Source organism: Schistocerca nitens, chromosome 7 (assembly GCF_023898315.1).
Source record: "Schistocerca nitens isolate TAMUIC-IGC-003100 chromosome 7, iqSchNite1.1, whole genome shotgun sequence".
NCBI lineage: Eukaryota > Metazoa > Arthropoda > Insecta > Orthoptera > Acrididae > Schistocerca > Schistocerca nitens.
The window spans coordinates 218,984,591-219,008,508 of record NC_064620.1 but is presented as its reverse complement, the minus strand read 5'-3'; the positions used below and the strand labels follow the sequence as shown (position 1 = coordinate 219,008,508).

Sequence of the window (23,918 nt, the reverse complement as noted above, 5' to 3'; positions counted from 1 at the left end):
ATGTGAAATGCTAGTACATTAATAACTGGTGTAACTTCCAGAATACCGAATGCAAGGAAACAAATGTGGATGCATTGTGTTGTACAGGTGCCAGATATCATTTTGTTGGATGGAGTTCCATGCCTGTTGCACTTGTTTGGTCAATACAGGGATGGTTAATGTTGTTTGTGGATGACGCTGGAGCTGTTGCCTGATATGCTCGATTGGAGACAGATCTGGTGATTGAGCAGGCCAAGCCAACATGTCGACACACTATCAGTCACATTGGGTTATAACAGCGGTATGTGGATGAGCCTTATCCTGTTGGAAAACACCCCCCGGAATGTTGTTCATAAATGACAGCACAACAGGTTGAATCACTAGATGGACGTACAAATTTGCTGTCATACAAAATCGCACTACAGACAATAACTCCAAGTGTAGGTCCAGTGTGTGTAGTGTGCAGACTGGTTGGTTGCAGGCCTTCAACTGGCCTCCTCCTATCCAACACACGGCCATCAATGGCACTGAGGCATAACCAGTTTTCATCAGAAAACACAACAGAGCTCCACCCTGTCCTCCAAAGAGCTCTCGTTTGACACCACTGAAGCTACAAATGGCAGTGGTTTGGTATACATGCTACAGGCTTGAATTTGTGATTAAGTAACCAAATTGTAACAGTTGTGTCACTGTGGTACCAACTGCTGCTGCAGATGCAGTACAATGTGCCAGGACCTCACACCGAACATTATGGTTGTTCCTCTCGGTAGTGCCATGTAGCCAACCAGAGTCTGGCCTTCTTATGATCGTACGTTCTTGTGACCACTGCTGCCAGCAATCATATACAGTGGCTACGTTCCTGCAAAATCTGTCTGCAATATTACAGAAGGAACGTCCAGCTTCTCGTAGCCCTATTACATGATCTTGTTCAAACTCAGATGGCTACTGATAATGACATTTTTATCACCTTAAAGGCATTCTTGACTAATATCAACTCACTACATCCAGTCTCAAAGATAACTAGTGCTCATGATTGTTACAGCATGTATTTAACGCAAACTCGATTTGCACCCTCATAGTGGTACTACTAGTGCCACTCTTATGCAAATGGCATGAAATCTGAAAAGACACAATATTTCAGATTTAGTAAGATGTCTAGCAACTTCTGTTATGTGACACAACTCCTTCTCAATGTTGCGATTTTTTCCATCAGTGTGTATTTATAAATGAGTCAAAAAGTAGGTTGCATTACCAATTAAATGTTGTAAAAAATATTTAAGTGGTTTACTAGAGGACGAATCAGAGGCAGGAAGTGTAATTTTTCATAATAGTTCGTTAGAAGTTAGATATAACCTTAACAGAAATTCATTTATTAAGGGAAAAAATACAACCTGCAGTACATCAGCAACACATTATGCTACAATTCAAGTAAAAACAGAGATTATATGATAAAATTGTAATATATCTTTCATTCTGCATTTTAGTAAGCACACCTTGCCAGAGGCATTAAAAATAAATCTCCGTGGTGATGAGAGGAAAGTTAGAGTGTGAAACAAGGTGACAACACATAATATCTTCCTCTCAAATATCACCAAGGAGGTCACCAAGAATTATGTCCCCTTTGACAAACAGACCACCATCAACAGTTTCACATGCTCCCATTCTGTGAGACATTGTGAAGGGGTTTGTAATTTAATCCGTAACAATAGCACAGATAATCATAAAGATTACATCTCTCCACCCTTTTGCCAGCCAAATACTGGAACTGTAATTATTATTATTATTATTATTATTATTATTATTATTATTATTTGGTCTCCAGAATATACACTGATGAGCCAAAGAAACTGGTACACCTGCCTAATATTGTGTAGGGCCCCTGCAAGCATGCCGAATTGCTGCAACATGACATGGCATGGACTCATCTAATGGCTGAAGCAGTGCTGGAGGGAAATGACACCATGAATCCTACAAGTCTGTCCACATATCTGTAAGAACATGAGGATGTGAAGATTTCTTCTTAACAGCATGTTGCAAGGCATCCCAGACATTCTCAATAATGTTCATGTCTGGGGAGTTTGGTGGCCAGCGGAAGTGTTAAAACTTAAAAGATTTTCCTGTAGCCACTCTGAAGCAATTCTGGATGTGTGAGGTATTGCATTGTCCAGCTGGAACTGCTCAAGTCCTTTGGAATGCACAATGGATGTGAATGGTTGCAGGTGATGAGGCAGGTTGCTTACGTACATGTAACCAGACAGTGCCATATCTAGACGTATCGGAGATGCCATATCACTCCAACTGCACACGCCCCACACCATCACAAAGCCTCCACCAGCTTGAACATGACCCTGCTAACACACAGGGTCCATGGATTCATGAGGTTGTCTCCATACCTGTACACGTCCATCCGCTCGATGCAATTTGAAAGCAGAATCATCTGACCAGGCAACATGTTATCAGCCATCAACAGTCCAATGTTGGTTTTAGTGGGCCCAGGCGAGGCGCAAAAGCTTCGTGTCATGCAGTCATCGTGGGTACACACGTGGGCCTTAGGCTCTGAAAGCCCATATCGATGATGTTTCATTGAATGGTTTGCATGCTGACACTTGTTGGTGGACCAGCACTGAAATCTGCAGCAATTTGCGGAAAGGTTGCACTTCTGTCGTAACACTGAATGATTCTCTTCAGTCATTGTTGGTCCTGTTCTTGCAGGATCTTATTCCAGCCACAGCGATGTTGGAGATGTGGTGTTTTACTAGATTCCTGATGTTCACAGTGCACTCATGAAACAGTTGTATGGGTAAATCCATTCTTCATCGCTACCTCGGAGATGCTGTATCCCATCACTATAATCCCACATTCAAACTCTCTTAAATCTTCATAACCTGCCATTGTGGCAGCAGTAACCAATCTAACAACTGCACCAGACACTTGTTGCCTTGTACAAGCGTTGACTATCATAGTGCCATATTCTGCCTGACTTTTAATATGCCCGCCTATTCTAGTTTCTTTGGCACTTCAGTTTATAATGATTGCCCCCAAATTGAATGTCTTTGTAGAAGCAGGTGGTAGCAGCATTGGTTATGAATGTTAACAGAAAATGAAGTTATTACCAAGTACAGAACAAAGAATCTTGGAACTAGCAATCATCACAAATACAGATATTTTCATAGCCTTCTATCGCCCAACAATAGAAAGGAAAACATGAAATAAATTAGAAGTATTCAAGAATCAGGCACTAAAGTCATTGAGATGCTCAGATCAATGAAAATACAGCAGAATAGGATGGAAAAGTAATCAATACATTTGTCTGCTGTCATCTAGTATGAGATCAGTCTTTCTATCATGACTGACAGGAATATTACATATGAGAACATAAGCCTTTGTGGCAACATTCTTGGATAAACTATCACAGATTTCATGTCGCATCAGATTTACATGTGATCTCAAGCTTTTGATGACTTCCTCTGTTGTCATTGTTGGGTCTTACCTGTTACACCATGCAGTACTTTATTTAGTTCACTAAATTATGACGTGGAGACTTCACAAAGTCGCAAAACTTCTATATGCTATGAGAAATAATGTTTTTCTTTTATGACTGAGGAATGTTAAGAGTGATGCCAATTTCTTTGGATAGTCGATAACTCAGTTTATTTCTCTGCAGACTTTCAGCATTAACCACGTGTCTTCATTCTGCCGCATTCATAAGGAATTTTAATTCCAGAAAAATGAGACTACGACTGTCATTTACTGGATGCAACATTTTTTCAATTTTCTTTGTTGGTCATAAAATATAATGAATGTTGTCTGCCCAGGCCTCTACCTATTTTGTTTGTTGTAGTTCTGAAGAAAGGAAATAGTGTTATAGACTGATCTTCCAGTGATGATTGAGTACATCTGTGTTTTTGTTTCGTAGAGATGGTTGACTTAATATCTCTTTCCCTGTAGCCAGATCTCTGAGTTCAGTTGGTTTTTGAGCGAAACAGTTTTTTAGCTTTATCAGCATTTTTAAAACTGCTCTCTTTTAGGCTGGATGATGAAAGCTTTGCGCACTAAGATATAGGTCAGTGAGTGTTGCCTTCTAGTACACAGAGTTGCTAAGCTACCCACCTGATTTTCCTTCAAGGAAAACACCTAAAAATTGCAATTATTCTCTCCCTCCACCTCTGCAGAGAACTTGAATCTAGTGTGCATACTCTTTACATGAACAGGTGAAAGCTTCAATACAATGTGTCCAGATCACAAAGGTGGTGTTAATATAAAGAAAGATGCAAGATGGATGAAGAAGACCTCAAAGTCATGAAACATTTATCCAGGAAAATTACATGTAAATACAGAACCAAAATCTGGCACAAGCATACTTCAATTCATTAGAGGGGGTGTTGCCTTCTAGTACACAGAGTTGCTAAGCTACCCACCTGATTTTCCTTCAAGGAAAACACCTAAAAATTGCAATTATTCTCTCCCTCCACCTGTGCAGAGAACTTGAATCTAGTGTGCATACTCTTTACATGAACAGGTGAAAGCTTCAATACAATGTGTCCAGATCACAAAGGTGGTGTTAATATAAAGAAAGATGCAAGATGGATGAAGAAGACCTCAAAGTCATGAAACATTTATCCAGGAAAATTACATGTAAATACAGAACCAAAATCTGGCACAAGCATACTTCAATTCATTAGGGGGGGGGGGGGGAATTATTTATATATATATATATATATATATATATATATATATATATATATATATATATATGTGTGTGTGTGTGTGTGTGTGTAAATATATTTTTCCCACGTGGAATGTTTCCCTCTATTATATATATATATATATATATATATATATATATGGTTATTACAAATGATTGAAGCAATTTCACAGCTCTACAATAACTTTATTATTTGAGATATTTTCACAATGCTTTGCACACACATACAAAAACTCAAAAAGTTTTTTTAGGCATTCACAAATGTTCGATATGTGCCCCTTTAGTGATTCGGCAGACATCAAGCCGATAATCAAGTTCCTCCCACACCCGGCGCAGCATGTCCCCATCAATGAGTTCGAAAGCATCGTTGATGCAAGCTCGCAGTTCTGGCACGTTTCTTGGTAGAGGAGGTTTAAACACTGAATCTTTCACATAACACCACAGAAAGAAAACACATGGGGTTAAGTCGGGAGAGCGTGGAGGCCATAACATGAATTGCTGATCATGATCTCCACCACGACCGATCCATCAGTTTTCCAATCTCCTGTTTCAGAAATGCCGAACATCATGATGGAAGTGCGGTGGACCACCATCCTGTTGAAAGATGAAGTCGGCGCTGTCGGTCTCCAGTTGTGGCATGAGCCAATTTTCCAGCATGTCCAGATACACGTGTCCTGTAACGTTTTTTTCACAGAAGAAAAAGGGGCCGTAAACTTTAAACCGTGAGATTGCACAAAACACGTTAACTTTTGGTGAATTGCGAATTTGCTGCACGAAACCGTGAGGATTCTCTACCACCCAGATGCGCACATTGTGTCTGTTCACTTCACCACTAAGAAAAAATGTTGCTTCATCACTGAAAACAAGTTTTGCACTGAACGCATCCTCTTCCATGAGCTGTTGCAACCGCGCCGAAAATTCAAAGCATTTGACTTTGTCATCGGGTGTCAGGGCTTGTCGCAATTGTAAACGGTAAGGCTTCTGCTTTAGCCTTTTCCGTAAGAGTTTCCAAACCGTCGGCTGTGGTACGTTTAGCTCCCTGCTTGCTTTATTCGTCGACTTCCGCGGGCTACGCGTGAAACTTGCCCGCACGCATTCAACCGTTTCTTCCCTCACTGCAGGCCGACCCGTTGATTTCCCCTTACAGAGGCATCCAGAAGCTTTAAATTGCGCATACCATCACCGAATGGAGTTAGCAGTTGGTGGATCTTTGTTGAACTTCGTCCTGAAGTGTCGTTGCACAGTTATGACTGACTGATGTGAGTGCATTTCAAGCACGACATACGCTTTCTCGGCTCCTGTCGCCATTTTGTCTCACTGCGCTCTCGAGCGCTCTGGCGGCAGAAACCTGAAGTGTGGCTCCAGCCGAACAAAACTTTATGAGTTTTTCTACGTATCTGTAGTGTGTCGTGACCATATGTCAATGAATGGAGCTACAGTGAATTTATGAAATCGCTTCAATCATTTGTAATAGGCCCGTATATATATATATATATATATATATATATATATATATATATATATATATATATATATATATATATATCTAAAAAGAAAGATGATGAGACTTACCAAACAAAAGCGCTGGCAGGTCGATAGACACACAAACAAACACAAATATACACACAAAATTCAAGCTTTCGCAACAAACTGTTGCCTCATCAGGAAAGAGGGAAGGAGAGGGAAAGACGAAAGGATGTGGGTTTTAAGGGAGAGGGTAAGGAGTCATTCCAATCCCGGGAGCGGAAAGACTTACCTTAGGGGGAAAAAAGGACAGGTATACACTCGCACACACACACATATCCATCCACACATACAGACACGTCTGCTTGTGTCTGTATGTGTGGATGGATATGTGTGTGTGTGCGAGTGTATACCTGTCCTTTTTTCCCCCTAAGGTAAGTCTTTCCGCTCCCGGGATTGGAATGACTCCTTACCCTCTCCCTTAAAACCCACATCCTTTCGTCTTTCCCTCTCCTTCCCTCTTTCCTGATGAGGCAACAGTTTGTTGCGAAAGCTTGAATTTTGTGTGTATATTTGTGTTTGTTTGTGTGTCTATCGACCTGCCAGCGCTTTTGTTTGGTAAGTCTCATCATCTTTCTTTTTAGATATATTTTTTCCACGTGGAATGTTTCCCTCTGTTATATATATATATATATATATAATGTTGGGTTCAAATTAATGATGTAAGTCTTTCCGCTCCAGGGATTGGAATGACTCCTTACCCTCTCCCTTAAAACCCACATCCTTTCGTCTTTCCCTCTCCTTCCCTCTTTACTGATGAGGCAACCGTTGGTTGCGAAAGCTTGAATTTTGTGTGTGTGTCTGTGTTTGTTTGTGTGTCTATCGACGTGCCAGCGCTTTCGTTTGGTAAGTCACATCATCTCTGAATGTGACTCTCCAGCAGGGATATGATTTCCTCAAATCCTGCCCTGAAATGAGATCCATCCTTCAAGTAATCCTCCCCACTCCACCAAGAGTGTCTTTCCGCCGTCCACCTAACCTTCGCAACCTCTTAGTTCATCCCTATGAAATCCCCAAACCATCTACCCTACCCTCTGGCTCCTACCCTTGTAACCACCCCCCGGTGTAAAACCTTTCCCATGCACCCTCCCACCACCACCTACTCCAGTCCTGTAACCCGGAAGGTGTACACGATCAAAGGCAGAGCCACGTGTGAAAGCACCCACGTGATTTACCAACTGACCTGCCTACACTGTGAAGCTTTCGATGTGCGAATGACCAGCAACAAACTGTCCATTCGCATGAATGGACACAGGCAGACAGTGTTTGTTGGTAATGAGGATCACCCTGTGGCTAAACATGCCTTGGTGCACGGCCAGCACATCTTGGCACAGTGTTACACCGTCCGGGTTATCTGGATACTTCCCACTAACACCAACCTATCCGAACTCCGGAGATGAGAACTTGCTCTTCAATATATCCTCTCTTCCCGTTACCCACCAGGCCTCAATCTCCGCTAATTTCAAGTTGCCGCCACTCATACCTCACCTGTCATTCAACAACATCTATGCACACTCCACTGCAGAGTGAAAATCTCATTCTGGAAACATCTCCCATGAGCAGGAGAGCTTCTCTTAAATTTGGAAGGTAGGAGACGAGGTACTGGCAGAAGTAAAGCTGTGAGGACGGGGTGTGAGTCGTGCTTGGGTAGCTCAGTTGGTAGAGCACTTGCCTGCGAAAGGCAAAGGTCCCGAGTTCGCGTCTTGGTCCGGCACACAGTTTTAATCTGCCAGGAAGTTTCATATCAGCGCACACTCCGCTGCAGAGTGAAAATCTCGTTCTGGAGACAGTTTGTGAGTTGTCATGCTCAAGCAGAATGCGGCACAGGGGCTGCAGCTTAGCCTGTAAATCACGTGACTGCTTTCATCTACATCTATATCTACATGATTACTCCGCAGTTCACATTTAAGAGCTTGGCAGAGGGTTCATCAAACCACAATCATACAATCTCTCTACCATTCCACTCCCGAACAGCGCGCGGGAAAAACGAACACCTAAACCTTTCTGTTTGAGCTCTGATTTCTCTTATTTTATTTTGATGATCATTCCTACCTATGTAGGTTGGGCTCAACAAAATATTTTCACATTCGGAAGAGAAAGTTGGTGACTGAAATTTCATAAATAGATCTCGCAGCGACGAATAACGTCTTTGCTTTAATGACTACCATCCCAACTCGCGTATCATATCTGCCACACTCTCTCCCCTATTACATGATAATACAAAACGAGCTGCCCTTTTTTGCACCCTTTCGATGTCCTCCATCAATCCCACCTGGTAAGGACCCCAAAACGTGCAGCAATATTCCAACAGAGGACGAATGAGTGTAGCCTAAGCTGTCTCTTTAGTGGACTTGTTGCATCTTCTAAGTGTCCTGCCAATGAAACGCAACCTTTGGCTCGCCTTCCCCACAATATTATCGATGTGGTCTTTCAACTGAAGTTGTTCGTAATTTTAACACCCAGGTACTTAGTTGAATTGATAGCCTTGAGAATAGTACTATTTATAGAGTAATCAAATTCCAACGGATTTCTTTTGGAACTCATGTGGATCACATCACACTTTTTGTTATTTAGCGTCAACTGCCACCTGCCACACTATACAGCAATCTTTTCTAAATCGCTTTGCAACTGATACTGGTCTTCGGATGACCTTACTAGACGGTAAATTACAGCATCATCTGTGAACAACCTAAGAGAACTGCTCAGATTGTCACCCACGTCATTTATATAGATCAGGAACAGCAGAGGTCCCAGGACACTTCCCTGGGGAACACCTGATATCACTTCAGTTTTACTTGATGATTTGCCATCTATTACTATGAATTGCGACCTTCCTGACAGGAAATCACGAATCCAGTCGCACAACTGAGACGATACCCCATAGGCCCGCAGCCTGATTAGAAGTCACTTGTAAGGAATGGTGTCAAAAGCTTTCCGGAAATCTAGAAATACGGAATCAACTTGAGATCCCCTGTCGATAGCAGCCATTACTTCGTGCGAATAAAGAGCTAGCTGCGTTGCACAAGAACGATGTTTTCTACAACCATGCTGATTACCTATCAATAGATCGTTCCCTTCGAGGTGATTCATAATGTTTGAATACAGTATATGGTCCAAAACCCTATTGCAAACCAACGTCAATGATATAAGTCTGTAGTTCGATGGATTACTCCTACTACCCTTCTTAAACACTGGTGCGACCTGCGCAATTTTCCAATCTGTAGGTACAGATCTATCAGTGAGCGAGCGGTTGTATATGATTGCTAAGTAGGGAGCTATTGTATTGGCGTAATCTGAAAGGAACCTAATCGGTATACAATTTGGACCTGAAGACTTGCCCGTGTCAAGCGATTTGAGTTGCTTCGCAACCCCTAAGGTATCTAGTTCTAAGAAACTCATGATAGCAACTGTTCGTGTTTCAAATTCTGAAATATTCCATTCGTCTTCCCTGGTGAAGGAATTTTGGAAAACTGCGTTCAATAACTCCACTTTAGCGGCACAGTCGACGGTAAAAGTACCATCGACACTGCACAGCGAAGGTATTGACTGCGTCTTGCCACTTGTGTACTTTACATACGACCAGAATTTCTTCGGATTTTCTACCAAATTTCGAGACAATGTTTCGTTGTGGAACCTATTAAAGGCATCTCGCATTGAATTCCGTGCCAAATTTCGCGTGTCTGTAAACTTTAGCCAATCTTCGGTATTTCGCGTTCTTCTGAACTTCGCATGCTTTTTCCGTTGCCTCTGCAACAGCGTTCGGACCTGTTTTGTGTACCATGGGGGATCAGTTCCATGAGGTATGAATCTCTCAATTGCTGTTGCTACTATATCTTTGAATTTGAGCCACATCTCAACTACATGTGCATAGTCAGTTCGGAAGGAATGGAGATTGTCTCTTAGGAAGGCTTCTAGTGACACTTTATCCGCTTTTTTAAATAAAATTATTTTGCGTATGTTTCTGGTGGATTTGGAAGAAACGGTATTGAGCCTAGCTACAATGACCCTGTGATCACTAATCCCTGTATCAGTCATGATGCTCTCTATTACCTCTGGATTGTTTGTGGCTAAGAGCTCAAGTGTGTTTTTGCAAACATTTACAATTCGCATGGGTTCGTGGACTAACTGCTCGAAATAATTTTCGGAGAAAGCATTTAGGACAATCTTGGAAGATGTTTTCTGCCTACCACCGGTTTTGAACAAGTATGTTTGCCAACATATCGAGGGAAGGTTGAAGTCCCCACCAACTATAACCGTATGAGTGGGGAATTTATTTGTTACGAGACTCAAATTTTCTCTGAACTGTTCAGCAACTACATCATCGGAGTCTGGGGGTCGGTAGAAGGAGCCAATTATTAACTTAGTTCGGCTGTTAAGTATAACCTCCACCCATACCAATTCGCACGGAGTATCTACTTCGGCTTCACTACACGATAAACCACTACTGACAGACACAAACACTCCACCACCAATTCTGCCTGATCTATCTTTGCTGAACACCATCTGAGACTTCGTAAATTTTCTGCAGAACATATTTCAGGCTTTAGCCAGCTTTCTGTGCCTATAACGATTTAAGGTTGCATACATGGAAGAAGCCTGGAGATACTGACAGGTTTCAGATAGATTACATAATCGTAAGGCATAGATTTAGGAACCAGGTTTTAATTTGTAAGACATTTCCAGGGGCATATGTGGACTCTGATCACAATCTATTGGTTATGAACTGTAGATTAAAACTGAAGAAACTGCAAAAAGGTGGGAATTTAGGGAGATGGGACCTGGATAAAATGAAAGAACCAGAGGTTGTACAGAGTTTCAGGGAGAGCATAAGGGAACAATTGACAGGAATGGGGGAAAGAAATACAGTAGAAGAAGAATGGGTAGCTTTGAGAGATGAAGTAGTGAAGGCAGCAGAGGACCTAGTAGGTAAAAAGACAAGGGCTAGTAGAAATCCTTGGGTAACAGAAGAGAGATTGAATTTAATTGATGAAAGGAGAAAATGTAAAAACGCAGTAAATGAAGCAGGCAAAAAGGAATACAAACGTCTCAAAAACGAGATCGACAGGAAGTGCAAAATGGTAAGCAGGAATGGCTAGAGGACAAATGTAAGGATGTAGAGGTTTATCTCACTAGGGGTAAGATAGATACTGCCTACAGGAAAATTAAAGAGACCTTTGGAGAAAAGAGAACCACTTGTATGAATATCAAGAGCTCAGATGGAAACCCAGTTCTAAGGAAAGAAGGGAAAGCAGGAAAGGTGGAGGGTGTATATAGAGGGCTTATACAAGGGCAATGTACTTGAGGACAATATTATGGAAATGGAAGAGGATGTAGATGAAGATGAAATGGGAGATACGATACTGCGTGAAGAGTTTGACAGAGCACTGAAAGACCTGAGTCGAAACAAGGCCCCGGGAGTAGACAACATTCCATTAGAACTACTGATGGCCTTGGGAGAGCCAGTCCTGACAAAACTCTACCATCTGGTAAGCAAGATGTATGAGACAGGCGAAATACCCTCAGACTTCAAGAAGAATATAATAATTCTGATCCCAAAGAAATCTGGTGCTGACAGATGTGAAAATTACTGAACAATCAGTTTAATAAGTCACAGATGCAAAATACTAACGCGTATTCTCTACAGACGAATGGAAAAACTGGTAGAAGCTGACCTCGGGGAAGATCAGCTTGGATTCCGTAGAAATATTGGAACACATGAGGCAATACTGACCCTACAGCTTATCTTAGAAGATAGATTAAGGAAAGGCAAACCTACGTTTCTAGCATTTGTAGACTTAGAGAAAGCTTTTGACAATGTTGACTGGGATACTCTCTTTCAAATTCTGAAGGTGGCAGGGGTAAAATACAGGGAGCGAAAGGCTATTTACAATTTGTACAGAAACCAGATGGCAGTTATAAGAGTCGAGGGGCATGAAAGGGAAGCAGTGGTTGGGAAGGGAGTGAGACAGGGTTGTAGCCTATCCCCGATGTTATTCAATCTGTATATTGAGCATGCAGTGAAGGAAACAAAAGAAAAATTCGGAGTAGGTATTAAAATCCATGGAGTAGAAATAAAAACTTTGAGGTTCGCCGATGACATTGTAATTCTGTCAGAGACAGCAAAGGACTTGGAAGAGCAGTTGAACGGAATGGACAGTGTCATGAAAGGAGGGTATAAGATGAGCATCAACAAAAGCAAAACGAGGATAATGGAATGTAGTCGAATTAAGTCGGGTGATGCTGAGGGAATTAGATTAGGAAATGAGACACTTAAAGTAGTCAAGGAGTTATGCTATTTGGGGAGCAAAATAACTGATGATGGTCGAAGTGGAGAGGATATCAAATGTAGACTGGCAATGGCAAGGAAAACGTTTCTGAAGAAGAGAAATTTGTTAACATCGAGTATTGATTTAAGTGTCAGGAAGTCGTTTCTGAAAGTATTTGTATGGAGCGTAGCCATGTATGGAAGTAAAACATGGACGATAACTAGTTTGGACAAGAAGAGAATAGAAGCTTTTGAAATGTGGTGCTACAGAAGAATGCTGAAGATTAGATGGATAGATCATATAACTAATGAGGAGGTATTGAATAGGATTGGGGAGAAGAGAAGTTTGTGGAACAACTTAACTAGAAGAAGGGATCGGTTGGTAGGACATGTTCTGAGGCATCAAGGGATTACCAATTTAGTATTGGAGGGCAGCGTGGAGGGTAAAAATCGTAGAGGGAGACCAAGAGATGAATACATTATGCAGATTCAGAAGGATGTAGGTTGCAGTAGGTACTGGGAGATAAAGAAGCTTGCACAGCATGGAGAGCTGCATCAATCCAGTCTCAGGACTGAAGACCAAAACAACAACGATTTCAGCTTCTGTGCCTTCTATTATCGCTTGAAGCTCAGGGACTTTCCCAGCACAACTACAACAATTTACAACTACAATTCCGACTGTTCCTTGATCCATACACGTCCTGTATTTGCCATGCACCCTTTGAGATTGCAGGCCACCCCCTACTTTCCCGAGGCCTTCTAACCTAAAAAACCGCCCAGTCCACGCCACACAGCCTCCGCTACCCGTGTAGCCGCCAGCTGAGTGTAGTGTACTCCTGACCTATTCAGCAGAACCCGAAACCCCACCACCCTATGGCGCAAGTCAAGGAATCTGCAGCCAACACGGTCGCAAAACCGTCTGAGCCTCTGATTCAGACCCTCCACCCGGCTCTGCACCAAAGGTCCGCAGTCGGTTCTGTCAACGACGCTGCAGATGGTGAGCTCTGCCTTCATCTCGTAATCAAGACCAGCAGCCTTCACCAAATCAGATAGCCGCTGGAATCCAGAGAGAATTTCCTCAGATCCAAAGCGACACACGTCATTAGTGCCGACATGTGCCACCACCTGCAGCTGGCTGCACCCTGTGCTCTTCATGGCATCCGGAAGGACCCTTTCCACATCAGGAATGACTCCACCTGGAATGCACACAGAGTGTACACTGGATTTCTTTCCCTCCTTAGCCGCCATATCCCTAAGGGACCCCATTACGCGCCTAACATTGGAGCTCCTAACTACCAATAAGCCCACCCTCTGCGATTGCCCGGACCTTGAAGGCTGAGAATCATCCTCTCAAACAGGGCAGGCAGCTGCATCTGGCTCAGCCAGAGACAGTACCTGAAACCTGTTTGTCAGACGCACTGTGGAGGCTTTCTGATCAGCCTCCGGGGATATCTTTCGCTGCCTGCCATGCCTTGGAACGTCCTCCCAATCAACCACAGGCGAGGGCTCAGCCCCACTGCGGGCAGCAACCGGGGCAACCACAGCGGCAGATAGATCTGGGGACAGACGGGACGAGGTTGACATCCCAGTGATACCTAAGTCCGGCTCCCCACAGTGGTGCCCATTGGCAACAGCCTCAAGCTGTGTGACCGAAGTCAGTGCTGCCTGCAGCTGTGAGTGAAGGGATGCCAATTCAGCCCTCATCCAAACACAGCAATCACAGTCCCTGTCCATTCTAATCGATGTTGAACAACAGTTACTGAAACACGAGTCCGTGCCTAGATAACGCAAGGGAAACACGCAAAGAATGTATGAACTAACCTGTACAAATGCCTAACGACTGCGCTACAATCTGCCTGAATTTACGATTACAGTAACTAAAACTTGAAATTACACCTCCTATACGAAACTCACAAGCAATGTAAGTAAGAATCTACGGAGTAAACACAGAAAAGAAGCTATATACGTATCTTTCTGCACTGTCGATGTGCACCAACTGGGAGCTCAGGCCACACTGGTCTCTGGGAGCCTTTCACAGGTAGTCCTGCTTTTGATGGGATAAGTGATGTTCATGACCGGACTGGAGTAGGTGGTGGTGGGAGGATGTATGGCCAGGTTTTGCATCTAGGTATGTCACAGGGATGTGAGCCTTGAGGCAAGGGGTTGGGAGATGGGGTTGAGTAGGGATGGCCGAGGATATTGTGTAGGTTTGGTAGGTGGCAGAATACCACAGTGGGAAGGATGAGGAGGATAGTGGATAGAACATTCCTCATTTCAGAGCACGACGAGAGGTAGTCGAAACTCTTGCGGAGAATGTGATTCAGTTGCTACAATCCTTGGTGGTACTGAGTCACAAGGGAAATGCTCCTCTGTGGCTAGACAGTAGAATTTCGTGAGGTGGTGGGAGACTGGAAAGGTGTGACATGGGAGACCTGTTTCTGTACAAGGTTGTGGAAGGACAGGGGGAAGGGGGGGGGGGGGGAGTAATTACTGTCTCTGAGGGCCTCAGTGAGAGCCATAGAGTATTATGAGAGGGACTGCTCGTCACTACAGATGTGATGCCCACAGGTGGCTAGGCTGTATGAAAGGGACTTCTTGGTTTGGAATGTGTGGCAGCTTTCAAAGTGGAGGTATTGCTGGTGGTTGGTAGGTTTGATATGTACAGAGGTACTGATGTAGCCATCTTGAGGTGGAGGTCAACATTGAGGAAAGTGGGTTGTTGGGTTGAGGAGGATGAGGTGAAACAAATGGGGGAGAAGATGTTCAGGTTCTGGAGGAATGTGAATAGTGTGTCATCACCCTTGATTCAGACTACAAAGACGTCATCAATGAGCCCAAATCAGGTGAGAGGCTTCAGATTCTGTGCGGTTAAGGATTCCTCTAGATGGCTCATGGGTAGGTTGGCACTTGATGGTGCCAAGTGGGTGTCTACAGCCATACCATGTGTTTGTTTGCATGTGATGCCTTCAAAGGAAAAGTAACTGTGGGTGAAAATACAGTTGGTCATGGTGACCAGGAAGGAGGTTGTAGGTTTGCAATCCTTTGGGTCTTGGTAAAGGTAATGTAGCAAAGCCATTGGCATTAGGCAAGTTAGATTAAACTGAGGTGACATCAACAATGATGAGCACGGCACCATGGGGAGAGTTGAGGGAGGAAATGGTTGGTATCTTTTATACTGGAGGGTAGGTTGCGGGTAACAGACTGAAGGTGTTGGTCTACGAGAGGTGAGATTTCTCAGTGGGGGCACAGTAAGCTACCACAACGGAGTCCTGGGTGGTTGGGTCTATGAACCTTAGGAAGTATGTAGATGGCAGCAGTGTAGGGAATGCTAGGGTGAAGAGAGAGATAGACTCTGGGAAGAGGTTCTGGGGTGGGCCTAAGGACTTAAGGAGCGATTGGAGATCCCATTGGATTTCTGGAATGGGGTCACTGTGGTAGGTTCATAGGTGTGCGAATCTGACAACTGGCGAAGTCCTTCCACCAGGTAATCCTTGCAGTCCGAAACAACAATGGTGGAGCCTTTGTCAGCAAGTAAGATTACAAGGTTGGGACCAGTTTTTAGGTATGGACTGCAGTTCTTTCTGCGGAAGTGTATGGTTAGTTTGTGTATTGAGGGATTTGGGGAATGACGGGGAGGCAAGAACTGAGCTAAATAAATTATGGAAAGTTAACAGGGGGTGATTTGGGAGCAGTGGAGATGGGTAATAGTTGGAAGGAGGATCGAACTGATTCAGGTGGGGCTCAATGCTGGTCTTGAGTTTGATTGGTGGGGTTAAAGATGAAAAAGTGTTTCCACTGTTGGGACCAGGAGAAAGAGAGAAGGTCTTTAACAAATCCGAAAACGAAGGAGGATCGAACTGATTCAGGTGGGGCTCAATGCTGGTCTTGAGTTTGATTGGTAGGGTTAAAGATGAAAAAGTGTTTCCACTGTTGGGACCAGGAGAAAGAGAGAAGGTCTTTAACAAATCCGAAAACGAGTTGAAATCAATGTGAAAACACAATGGGATCGAAGATAAAAATAAATAAAAAGATTATAATGTGGATTGCAGGTAGATGGGTGGATATGTATGAAGAAGGGGGACACAGCATATTTGACTAGATTAGGTGAGGCTAGTAAGTGTGAACTGGGATAAGAGGAGAATCTCCTGTCATGTGCTGCTGCTTGCACTCTGGCATCAGCAGTGAGAGACCGTGGTCATGTGTATATGAGTTGTAAATGTGTGTGTGTGTGTGTGTGTGTGTGTGTGTGTGTGTGTGTGTGTGTGTGTGTGTGTGTGTTTTAAGAAGGCCTTTTGACCAAAAGCTTGCTTACAGGTTGTGAAACCTTCAATAGCTACCATAGCAAAATTTTATCGCAAGACCTGTCCAAAACTCCACAAAATACAGATCACATGTACAGGTCTGCGCAGATGAGAGAAATGAGACCTGTAGCCTAACTGCACCCAAAAGTCCCCTATATGTAAGTCTTTTATATGCATTATTGGATATTAAAGGTTTGTAAACCATTTTAAGGATTTGGTATGCTGCAGCTCTGATGGCAGGATTGATCTGGCCTAAATTTTAGTCTGCCAAAGTAGGATCTCATAATTTATATTGCACTGACTAAGAACTTAGATGTCAGTTAAGTTCACATTTTAATACAGCATAACTCATCATATTCGTTACACATTCTGCAAGTTACTACTTTCTGTCATATTAATGAAAGGGATTTTGTAAAATATTTCGTGGAGCATTTCCACAACATAGGGAAGTCAAATGAAGTGATGTTACAAGTTGTCATCACATATTTCATACTGTTTAACTCATCACATAGTTCATCTATCAAATGTAGGTTATTTCAACATAAAGCAAACAATGGAAAGTCTCGGATGAAATAACAATAATATGTAAAAGGACAGACTGCTACTCATCGCCTAGAGGAGGCATTAGGTTGGAGACAGGCGCAATGTAAAAGACTGTTAAAATATTAAGGTTACAGGCAAAGTATCTCTTTCGTAATGTAAAATACACACACATTCACAGAAGGAAAACTCACACGCACTTGGCTAGGGCTTGGAGACACAGGCCATTTGTGTGTGATTTGCACTTATGTGAGTGGATGTGTGTTTTATATTTTCCAAGAAGGAGTTCATCTGAAAGATTAATATTTTAGCAGTCTTTTTCATTGTGTCTGTTTGCGACTCAATGTTTCCTCTATGTGGCGAGCAGCACTTAATTCAGCCTACTGTTGAATCATATTAATGTGCTATGTTTCTCAGCATAATAAACATTGCATTGTGTAGTTGTAAATACACTCAGGTAATTCAAAAAGTAGCAGCAAACTATCAGTATTAAATGCAATTAACACGTCAGGCATTTGAAACTTCCGGAAAGTGAAGATGAGTGCTTTGAGAAAGTTCCAGCATATGTCAACAGAGGACATCACAAGCTGAATAGCAAAGGCAGTTTAAACAAAATGGCAGTGCCCTACCTTTGGTCACCGTAGAAGAACAGTGAGCAGTAATACAATTTTTGTGGTTAGAAGGTGTAAAACCTCAACAAAGCCACTGAAGGATGTTGGACAGGTATGGAGATAGCTGCATTAATGAGAGAAGAGTGGGCAGATGCATTTAGACATGAATGTACGTCAGTCACAGATGATCAAGGCTCTGGTCGTCCCAGCATAGCCATTATTGACGAGAATGTAGAATTTGATGACGACATTATTTATGAGAACCGCTGTATTTCTGTAGAAGCTTTAGCCAGGAAAATGAGTATCAGTGGTAGATCCACTCATACCAATATTAGTGAGGCTATCAAGTACCATTTTTTGTGTGCATGATGGGTGCTTAAGATGCTCACTGATGAACACAAGATAGGCTGCCACATCATACCTGGCATGATATAATGCTGAAGGACAACACTTTGTAACACGTATTGTCACAGGAGATGAAACCTGTGTGCATCACTATGAATCAGAAAGCAAAAGACAATCTTTGGAATGGTGAAACACATCTTGTCCAGATAAGAAAAAAATCAAGTTTACACCCTCTGTTGGAAAAGTCATTTTCATCCTATTCTGGGATATGAATGAGCTGATTTTTGAGCACTATTAGCAAAGGGGTGAAACAGTGAACAGTGTCCAGCACAGTGCCATGTTGGGGAATGAGCTAAAGCCAGCAATACAAAGCTGTCACAGAGAACTTCTGTCTAGAGGTGGTGTTCTCTGTCCCCCACACCGTCACTGTAACTCTTACTGCCATTCAAAGATTGAGATTTTAGGTTGTACTGCAACCCCCTTGCAGCTCTGATCTCGCTCCTTTAGATTATCAGTGTTTGTACCACTGAAGGATGCTGTCAGAGGATGACGATTTGAAAGTGTTGATGAGGTTAAAGAAGTGGTGCACTCTTGGTTGTGGGCACTATCGAAAGCCTTTAATTCAAATGGAATAGAAAAGTTGGGCAATGGTATGAGAAGCATATTGAAAAGGAAAGTGGTTATGTTGAAAAATGACATCTTGTCATATCTGTAAAAAACAGTTTGCTGTTACTTTTTGGATCATCCTCGTATTAGAGAAGAACACTGGTAGAGCCACCTATTACTTGCACCATATGTGATACACAAACAGGAATTAGACCATGAAGTGAAGATTCCAATCGAATGAGTACCCTAGAAGAACCTTGCGGCACCTTTCGGTCATTGCACAAGTGACCTCTGTTACTGCAAACAAAACAGGAATGTGTAATTATGCAGAAAACTAGCAAGAAGAGCTTATAGTCATCTTGAACCCCTGTGGATATTAACAATCCATCTACTCTTTCCAAGATATTTCACATCCAAGCCAATGTCGCGGCATTCAGTGCCAAATGGAAAATAACAGTGACTTAAAATAATAATAATTATTATTATTATCCCCCAATGAACCATGGACCTTGTCGTTGGTGGGGAGGCTTGCGTGCCTCAGCGATACAGGTGGCCGTACCGTAGGTGCAACCACAACAGAGGGGTATCTGCTGAGAGGCCAGACAAACGTGTGGTTCCTGAAGAGAGGCAGCAGCCTTTTCAGTAGTTGCAGGGGCAACAGTCTGGATGATGGACTGATCTGGCCTTGTAACACTAACCAAAATGGCCTTGCTGTGCTGGTACTGTGAACGGCTGAAAGCAAGGGGAAACTACAGCTGTAATTTTTCCCGAGGGCATGCAGCTCTACTGTATGGTTAAATGATGATGGTGTCCTCTTGGGTAAAATATTCCAGAGGTAAAATAGTCCCCCATTCAGATCTCTGGGAGGGGACTACTCAAGAGGACGTCGTTATCAGGAGAAAGAAAACTGGCGTTCTATGGATCGGAGCATGGAATGTCAGATCCCTTAATCGGGCAGGTAGATTAGAAAATTTAAAAAGGGAAATGGATAGGTTAGATATAGTGGGAATTAGTGAAGTTCGGTGGCAGGAGGAACAAGACTTTTGGTCAGGTGAATACAAAGTTAAAAAAACAAAATCAAATAGGGGTAATGCAGAAGTAGGTTTAATAATGAATAAAAAAATAGGAGTGTGGGTAAGCTCCTACAAACAGCGTAGTGAACGCATTATTGTGGCCAAGATAGACACGAAGCCCATGCCTACTACAGTAGTACAAGTTTATATGCCAATTAGCTCTGCAGATGAAGAAATTGATGAAATGTATGATGAGATAAAAGAAATTATTCAGGTAGTGAAGGGAAACGAAAATTTAATAGTCATGGGTGACTGGAATTCGAGAGTAGGAAAAGGGAGAGAAGGAAACATAGTAGGTGAATATGGATTGGGGGTAAGAAATGAAAGAGGAAGCCATCTGGTAGAATTTTGCACAGAGCATAACTTAATCATAGCTAACACTTCGTTCAAGAATCATAAAAGAAGGTTGTATACATGGAAGAATCCTGGAGATACTAGAAGGTATGAGATAGATTATAAAATGGTAAGACAGAGATTTAGGAACCAGGTTTTAAATTGTAAGACATTTCCAGGGGCAGATGTGGATTCTGACCACAATCTATTGGTTATGAACTGTAGATTAAAACTGAAGAAACTGCAAAAAGGTGGGAATTTAAGGAGATGGGACCTGGATAAACTGACTAAACCAGTGGTCGTACAGAGTTTTAAGGAGGGCATAAGGGAACAATTGACAGGAATGGGGGAAAGAAATACAGCAGAAGAAGAATGGGTAGCTTTGAGGGATGAAGTAGTGAAGGCAGCAGAGGATCAAGTCGGTAAAAAGACGAGGGCTAGTAGAAATCCTTGCGTAACAGAAGAGATATTCAATTTAATTGATGAAAGGAGAAAATATAAAAATGCAGTAAATGAAGCAGGCAAAAAGGAATACAAACATCTCAAAAATGAGATTGACAGGAAGTGCAAAATGGCTAAGCAGGGATGGCTAGAGGACAAATGTAAGGATGTAGAAGCTTATCTCACTAGGGGTAAGATAGATACTGCCTACAGGAAAATTAAAGAGACCTTTGGAGAAAAGAGAGCCACTTGTATGAATATCAAGAGCTCAGATGGAAACCCAGTTCTAAGCAAAGAAGGGAAAGCAGGAAAGGTGGAAGGAGTATACAGAGGGTCTATAAAGGGCGATGTACTTGAGGGCAATATTATGGAAATGGAAGAGGATGTAGATGAAGATGAAATGGGAGATACGATACTGCGTGAAGAGTTTGACAGAGCACTGAAAGACCTGAGTCGAAACAAGGCCCCGGGGTAGACAACATTCCATTAGAACTACTGACAGCCTTGGGAGAGCCAGTCCTAACAAAACTCTACCATCTGGTGAGAAAGATGTATGAGACAGGCGAAATACCCTCAGACTTCAAGAAGAATATAATAATTCCAATCCCAAAGAAAGCAGGTGTTGACAGATGTGAAAATTACCGTACTATCAGTTTAATAAGTCACAGCTGCAAAATACTACTGCGAATTCTTTACAGACGAATGGAAAAACTGGTAGCAGCCGATCTTGGGGAAGATCAGTTTGGATTCTGTAGAAATGTTGGAACACGTGAGGCAATACTGACCTTATGACTTATCTTCGAAGAAAGATTATGGAAAGGCAAACCTACGTTTCTAGCATTTGTAAACTTAGAGAAAGCTTTTGACAATGTTGACTGGAATACTCCCTTTCTAATTCTAAAGGTGGCAGGGGTAAAAAGGCTATTTACAATTCGTACAGAAACCAGATGGCAGTTATAAGAGTCGAGGGGCATGAAAGGGAAGCTGTGGTTGGGAAGGGAGTGAGACAGGGTTGTAGCCTCTCCCCGATGTTCTTCAATCTTTATATTGAGCAAGCAGTAAAGGAAACAAAAGAAAAATTCGGAGTAAGTATTAAAATCCATGGAGAAGAAATAAAAACTTTGAAGTTTGCCGACAACATTGTATATCTGTCAGAGACAGCAAAGGACTTGGAAGAGCAGTTGAACAGAATGGACAGTGTCTTGAAAGGAGGATATAAGATGAGCATCAACAAAAGCAAAACGAGGATAATGGAATGTAGTCGAATTAAGTCGGGTGATGCTGAGGGAATTAGATTAGGAAATGAGACACTTAAAGTAGTAAAGGAGTTTTGCTATTTCGGGAGCAAAATAACTGATGATGGTCGAAGTAGATAGGAGATAAAATGTAGACTGGCAATGGCAAGGAAAGCGTTTCTGAAGAAGAGAAATTTGTTAACATCGAGTATAGATGTAAGTGTCAGGAAGTCGTTTCTGAAAGTATTTGTATGGAGTGTAGCCATGTATGGAAGTGAAACATGGATAATAAATAGTTTGGACAAGAAGAGAATAGAAGCTTTCAAAATGTGGTGCTTCAGAAGAATGCTGAAGATTAGATGGGTAGATCACATAACTAATGAGGAGGTGTTGAATAGAATTGGGGAGAAGAGGAGTTCGTGGCACAACTTGACAAGAAGAGGGGACCGGTTGGTAGGACATGTTCTGAGGCATCAAGGGATCACAAATTTAGCATTGGAGGGCGGCGTGGAGGGTAAAATCGTAGAGGGAGACCAAGAGATGAATACACTAAGCAGATTCAGAAGGATGTAGGTTACAGTAAGTACTGGGAGATGAAGAAGCTTGCACAGGATAGAGTAGCATGGAGAGCTGCATCAAACCAGTCTCAGGACTGAAGACCACAACAACAACAACAACAACAACAACAACAACATTATTATTATTTCTGATATGCCTTACATGACTTGCTAGATATTTAAGAGCTTTCTACTCTGGCTTTCAGCCAGCTCTCAGTCCCAAAAATAAATTGAGTGCAACAAATTTCCTGGAGGGCAGTAAGTTTGGGAACTTTGTTACGAATATACAGGTGGGATAGACTAACAGCAGGTGGGCCTATTATACCAGATTCATACCCTTTTATGTTACACATACAAACATTCGCTGATTCTCGGTTGAGGCATACGGTCGCATAGGCTGCGACTCCGCTCCATCACTGCTTACAACTGAGCTGTTTACCCACCCCCATACATCTCCGCCTGGCTGCATGTAGAGTGGAATTCAAGCTGGCAGAATCTGATATGGATATTGAAAAAATAACAGCCTGGTGTGAAGACTGGGAACTGAAACTTAGAGAGATGTAGAGAAATATGAAGTAGCGCACTGTAAAGTAGGGTGTCCTTTGACAACAGGACTAACAAGCTGCAGCTAGAGTGAATGCTGTCACTCAAATATGTGAGAGTAACAGTGATTAGAGATATCAAGTGCAATGATCATACAGGTTCAGTTGCAGGTTTCAATACACTGATAGGCTATCAGGAAACTGCAGTTTGCCTACACAAAAACTGCCTACAATATACTTGCATAACCCATATTGTAATACCGGTAAAGTGAGTGGGGCAGTACCAGATTGTGGGATGTCAAGGATATACAAAGAAGGCTTATGTGAATTGTAACAGGTTTGTTTTCCTGGTGAGAGAATGGAAAATAAATATCTTAAATAGCAGGTACTTGAAGAAAGATAATAAATTCTCATGAAAAACTAAGGAGATAAATTAAAGAATTAGTTTTGACTGGCCGAACTTAAGCTATGAATATTCTTCAGCCCCCTCTGTATCGATTCTGTAGAGACACTGCAGACAAATTTAGGCTAAAAACTTCTGGAGTTGAGTAATAGAAAGTCATTCTGTGTGTGGTTGTGTGTTTTATCATAGCTCATCAAACTATAATTCCAAAGGTCAGCAAGTTTTCCTGGGACCTCTGCTGTTCCTGATCTATATAAATAACCTGGGTGACAATCTGAGCAGTTCTCTTAGGTTGTTCGCAGATGATGCTGTAATTTACCGTCTAATAAGGTCATCCGAAGACCAGTATCAGTTGCAAAGCGATTTAGAAAAGATTGCTGTATGGTGTGGCAGGTGGTAGTTGACGCTAAATAACAAAAAGTGTGAGGTGATCCACATGAGTTCCAAAAGAAATCTGT

General features: G+C 42.4%; 1 protein-coding gene across 2 annotated transcripts in view; it reads right to left on the bottom strand.

Moving 5' to 3' along the window:
• The window catches only part of LOC126195120 (HMG box-containing protein 1-like), a 69,256-nt gene that overhangs the window by 26,001 nt on the left and 19,337 nt on the right, over positions 1 to 23,918 (bottom strand). The gene's annotated exons all lie outside the window — the stretch shown is intronic.